Consider the following 6,000-nt stretch of genomic DNA (forward strand, 5'->3'; position numbering starts at 1 on the left):
GATGTCGATTTTGGATAGAAAGTGGGATAGGAATGAATTGCATTTGTCAACGGTGAAAGAGGTTGAAATATTGTCGCTGGGTTTGAGGAGTTTGTTGACGGTGGAGAAGAGAGCCTTTTGGTTGTTGGAGTCGGTGTGGATTAGGTTGGAGTAGTAGGTGGAATGGCTGGAGTTGAGTGCAGTCTTGTATAACTGAAGGCGATCAGTGTAGGCGAGGAGATGAACAGTTAAACCAGATTTTTTATAGAGTCTTTCTAACTAGCGTTTTCGGGTTTTAAGTTTGCGGAGTTCTGGGGTGTACCAGGGGGCTGAGCGAGTGAAGGAGACAGATTTGGTTTTGATGGGGGCGAGTTGGTTAAGACAGGAGGAGAGAGTGCTGTTGTAGTAGTTGGTGAGAACAGTGGGGTCATGGGACAGTGGAGGAGGTAGTATGGACAAGTGGTTGAGGACGGAGGTAGAGAAGTCAGTTGGGGAAACGGATTTGAGGTTTCTGAATGATATGGTGCGCTTTACCTTGGGAATGGGGGTAGGGAGGTGGAGGTCCAGAGTGATAGCCAGGTGATCGGAAATGTTGAGGTTGGTGCTAGAGAGTTTTTCAATGGTGAGACCGGTGGAATAGACCAAGTCCAGTGTGTGACCGTGGGTGTGGGTGGGGAAGTTCAGAATCAGAATCAGAATCAGAATCATCTTTATTGGCCAAGTATGTAGAACACACAAGGAATTTGTCTCCGGTATAACACGCTGCACTAGTATCATCGTAAACAACAAAATCATTGAACCATTTTAGAGTAACCACTAGTTTTGAAGTACCATTTTGTGGTGCAAGAAGAGTGACTGTCAGTGACTGTTTAAGGAGTTAATGGCTAGAGGGAAGAAGCTGTTTAAGTGTCTACTGGATTTTGTGCGCATGGATCTGTAGCGTCTGCCTGAGGGGAGTGGCTGAAAAAGGTGGTGGGCAGGGTGCGGGGGATCCAGGAGGATTTTCCGTGCCCTTGTCTTGATTCTTGCAGTGTACAAGTCCTCAAGAGTGGGTAGGGCGGTGCCAACGATTTTTTCTGCCGTCCTAACTGTCCGTTGAAGTCGGATTTTGTCCTTTTTTGTGGCGGCCCCAAACCAAACCGTGATGGAAGAACACAGGATTGATTCGATGACTGCAGTGTAGAACTGTCGTAGCACCTCCTGTGGCAGGCCATGCTTCCTCAGCAGCCTCAGGAAGTACATCCGCTGCCGGGCCCTTTTCAGGATGGAGATGGTGTTGACTTCCCACTTCATGTCCTGGGAGACTGTGATTCCCAGGAACTTGAAGGTCTCGACGGTTGACACAGGGCAGTTGGATAGTGTGAGGGGCAACTGAGGAGAAGAATGTTTCCTGAAGTCCACGATCATCTCTACAGTTTTGAGCGTGTTCAGCCCGAGGTTGTGTCGGCCGCACCAAAGCTCCAGCTGCTCCACTTGTTGGCGGTACGCAGACTCGTCGCCGTCTTTGATGAGACCGATGACCGTGGTGTCGTCTGCGAACTTTATGAGTTTGACAGCTGGATCTGTTGAGGTGCAATCGTTTGTGTAGAGAGAGAAGAGCAGAGGCGAGAGGACACATCCCTGTGGGGCACCAGTGCTGGTAGTGCGTATTGATGATGTTGTTGCTCCCAGTCTCACCTGTTGTGTCCGTCCCGTCAGGAAGCTGAGGATCCACTGGCAGATCGTAGGGGACACACCGAGGTGGAGTAGTTTGGGGGTGAGGAGTTCCGGGATGATGGTGTTGAACGCAGAGCTGAAATCCACAAACAGAATCCTTGCGTAGGTCCCTGTGCTGTCGAGGTGCTCGAGGATGTAGTGCAGACCTATGTTGACTGCGTCTTCCACAGACCTGTTTGCCCGGTAGGCAAACTGGAGAGGGTCCAGCTGGGGTCCAGTGACGTTCTTTAGGTGATTCAGCACAAGGCGTTCAAAGGACTTCATGACCACAGACGTCAGGGCGACAGGCCTGTAGTCGTTCAGTTCCGATGTTGCCGATTTCTTGGGAACTGGGATGATGGTAGACTGTTTGAAGCAGGATGGGACCTCACACAGCTCCAGGGATCTGTTGAAGATTTGTGTGAAGACCGGAGCCAGCTGGTCAGCGCAGACTTTCAGGCAGGAGGGGGACACTTTGTCGGGCCCCGGAGCTTTCTTGATCTTTTGCTGCTTGAAGAGCCGTCTCACGTCCTGTTCGTGGATCTGTAGTGGAGAAAAAGAGGGTGGGGGGCTAGGTAGAGTGGTTTCTGGTAGAGGTGGGTGTGTGTGGGAAATGGGGGTGTCCTTTTCAAATCGGCAGAAAAACATGTTTAGTTCATTAGCAAGACCCTTATTGTTCACTGTTTGGGGGGATGGCATTCTATAGTTAGTGATTGCTTTCAGGCCATTCCATACAGATGCAGAGTCGTTAGCAGAGAACTGGTTTTTCAGCCTCTCTGCATAGCTTCTCTTTGCGATGTTAATTTCCTTTGTCAATTGGTTTCGGGCATGTTTGTACAGTGCCCGATCTCCACTTCTAAATGCGGCCTCTTTCTCTTTCCTGAGTTGCCTGAGTTTGGGAGTAAACCATGGCTTGTTATTGTTAAACGAGCGGAAGGACTTCGTTGGTACACACATGTCCTCACAGAAACTGATGTATGATGTTACAGTGTCTGTGTATTCATCCAGTGTGCCCGTTGAAGTTTCAAAGACGCCCCAATCAGTGCAATCTAAGCATTCTTGTAGAGCTAGCTTTGCTTCATCTGTCCATTTTTTCACAGTCTTAACAACCGGTTTAACACATTTGAGTTTCTGTCTGTATGTAGGTATTAAGTGGATTAAATTGTGGTCAGAAAGACCCAATGCTGCGCGGGCGACCGATCGGTATGCATTTTTGATTGTTGAATAGCAGTGATCTAGAATGTTGCCTTCTCTGGTGAAACAGTCGATGTGCTGCTTATATCTGGGAAGTTCACGGTTAAGATGTGCTCTATTAAAATCGCCCAAAATGATCAGGGGTGACTCTGGGTATTTTAGCTCGAGTTTGTTTACTTGTTCGGCTAGCGTTTGTATCGCCGTGTTAGCGTTAGCTTGTGGCACAATGTAAACACCGACTAGTAAAAAGGAGGTGAACTCACGTGGCGAGTAGAATGGCTTGCAGTTTAAAGACAGCGACTCCAGGTCCGGGCTGCAGTGTGCGTCGAGCTTCGTGACATCAGTGCACCATTCTTCGTTGATATAGAAGCAAATCCCACCACCCTTCGATTTCCCCGATAGCTCCGTGTCGCGGTCGGCTCGGAGAAGGCGGAAGCCGGGTAGATGTAGCGCGGGATCTGGATGGCGGTCACTGAGCCAGGTTTCAGTGAAGCAGAGCGCAGCAGAACGTGCAAATGTTTTGTTGGTCTTTGTGAGGAGAATAAGTTCGTCCATCTTGTTTGGCAGAGATCGTAGATTAGCAAGATGGATCGATGGGAGCGGGGTTCGAAATCCGCGCTGCCTGAGCTTGACGAGCACGCCGGCTCGCTTCCCCCTCCTCCGGCGGCGTCTCCATGCTCCGTACAGCGCAGCCGCTCCGCTCGCGATTAGCTCCGAAAAACCTTGTGGATTTTCGTGTGCTGGTGAAAAAAGACCGAGCGTAGACTCCCCAATGCGCAGCAACTTTTCCCTCGTGTAAGTAAGCCGCTCAGGGTCGCCAAAAACAAACGAAAATAACAAAAACAGGGATAATACTAGGGAGCGTGTGACCGAGGCTGCCATACCTGTCGGCGCCTGATGACATGTTGAGTGAAGTTAAGGCAGTCCAAAAGGTCAAGAAATTCAGAGGCATGTTTGCAGTTGGTATCGTCGATGTGGAAGTTAAAGTCGCCAAGGAGCAGAGTGAAAGGTGAGATAAGTGAAAGCTGTGTGACAAAATCTGAGAAGTCTGATAAAAATGATGGGTTGAATTTTGGGGGACGGTAAATGACAGCAATGACCAGGGGGGAGCGACCAGGGAATTTGAAGGTGATGTGTTCAAAGGACTCAGTGGGTGAGGTGGATATAGTGCTGATTTTAAACTCTATTTTATGGACTGATGCAACCCAACCACCTCGGCCAGTGAGGCGGGGCTTGTCGATGTAGGTGTAACCAGGTGGGGTGGCTTGGTTGAGTGAGAAGTAGTCCAGGTGTTTGTGCCAGGTTTCGGTGATAAAGAGGAAGTCCAGGTTATTGTCAGTTATGAATTCGTGTAAGACGAGTGCTTTGTTGTTGAGTGAGCGGGTGTTAAATAGAGCCAGTTTGAGGATTTTGTGGTGTGTGGGTGACAGTGTGGATTGGGGGAGTGGACGGAGGTTGGTATTTGATATTTTAAAATTTTTTCTCTTGTTATCATAGTAGTGCGGGTGTCTGGCTGTGATGATGGATTGAATGGGGTAGATGGCGGCAGGATCAGGATGAGACAGTGACAACTGGGGCCTGTAGAGGGGACTATGGCAAGCTGAAGTGCCGGGTGTTGGTAAAGTGGAGGAAGGGGAAGGTGCAGGTGTGTGATTTGTGATTAGTCAGCTTGTGTAGTGGTGGACAGCATGCTGGACATTTGCTGCCAGTATTCTGCTGCCTAATTTGTTGGGGTGAAAACCGTCCGCCTTTAAAAGGGATGGACGGCGCCAAAATATATCAAAATTGTCAATGAAGCCCACATTATGTGTCCTGCAGGCAGTTTGTAGCCAGGTGTGGAGGCTAAGAATACGGCTGAAAATGCCCATGCCACGTTGCGGAGAGAGTGGGCCGCTAATGAAAGTTGATTTCCCTTTTATGGCCTTACATGTTCACTAGTAAGCGTCAAAATGATCTTACTAGTGAACTAGTGAGCGTTTTGTGGCTTACATGTTCACCAGTAAGCATCAAAATGATCTTACTTGTGAACTAGTGGGCGTTTTGTGGCTTACATGTTCACTAGGAAGCGTCAAAATGACCTTACTAGTGAACTAGTGAGCGTTTTGTGGCTTACATGTTCACTAGTAAGCCTCAAAATGATCTTACTAGTGAACTAGTGGGCGTTTTGTGGCTTACATGTCAACTAGTAAGCCTCAAAATGATCTTACTAGTGAACTAGTGGGCACATTTATGGCCTTAAATGTTCACTAGTAAGCGTCAAAATGATCTTACTAGTGAACTAGTGGGCGTTTTGTGGCTTACATGTTCACTAGGAAGCGTCAAAATGTCCTTACTAGTGAACTAGTGAGCGTTTTGTGGCTTACATGTTCACTAGTAAGCGTGTAATTTGATCCTTCTAGTGAACTAGTGGGCATTTTGTGGATTACATGTTCACTAGTAAGCCTCAAAATGATCTTACTAGTGAACTAGTGGGCGTTTTGTGGCTTACATGTCAACTAGTAAGCCTCAAAATGATCCTACTAGTGAACTAGTGGGCATTTTGTGGCTTACATGTCAACTAGTAAGCCTCAAAATGATCTTACTAGTGAACTAGTGGGCACATTTATGGCCTTACATGTTCACTAGTAAGTGTCTAAATGATCTTACTAGTGAACTAATGGGCGTTTTGTGGCTTAAATCTTCACTAGTAAGCCTCAAAATGATCTTACTAGTGAACTAGTGGGCATTTTGTGGCTTACATGTCAACTAGTAAGCCTCAAAATGATCTTACTAGTGAACTAGTAGGCACATTTATGGGCTTACATGTTCACTAGTCAGGGTCAAAATGATCGTACTAGTGAACTAGTGGGCACAGTTATGGCCTTACATCTTCACTAGTAAGCCTCAAAATTATCTTAATAGTGAACTAGTGGGCGTTTTGCTGCTTACATGTCAACTAGTTTAGCCTCAAAATGATCTTACTAGTGAACTAGTGGGCGTTTTGCAGCTTACATGTGAACTAGTAAGCCTCAAAATGATCTTACTAGTGAACAAGTAGGCGTTTTGCGGCTTACATGTCAACTAGTAAGCCCCAAAATGATCTTACTAGTGAACTAGTGGGCATTTTGCGGCTTAGATGTGAACTAGTAAGCC

Source organism: Hippocampus zosterae, chromosome 6, assembly GCF_025434085.1.
Source record: "Hippocampus zosterae strain Florida chromosome 6, ASM2543408v3, whole genome shotgun sequence".
In the NCBI taxonomy this organism is placed as follows: domain Eukaryota; kingdom Metazoa; phylum Chordata; class Actinopteri; order Syngnathiformes; family Syngnathidae; genus Hippocampus; species Hippocampus zosterae.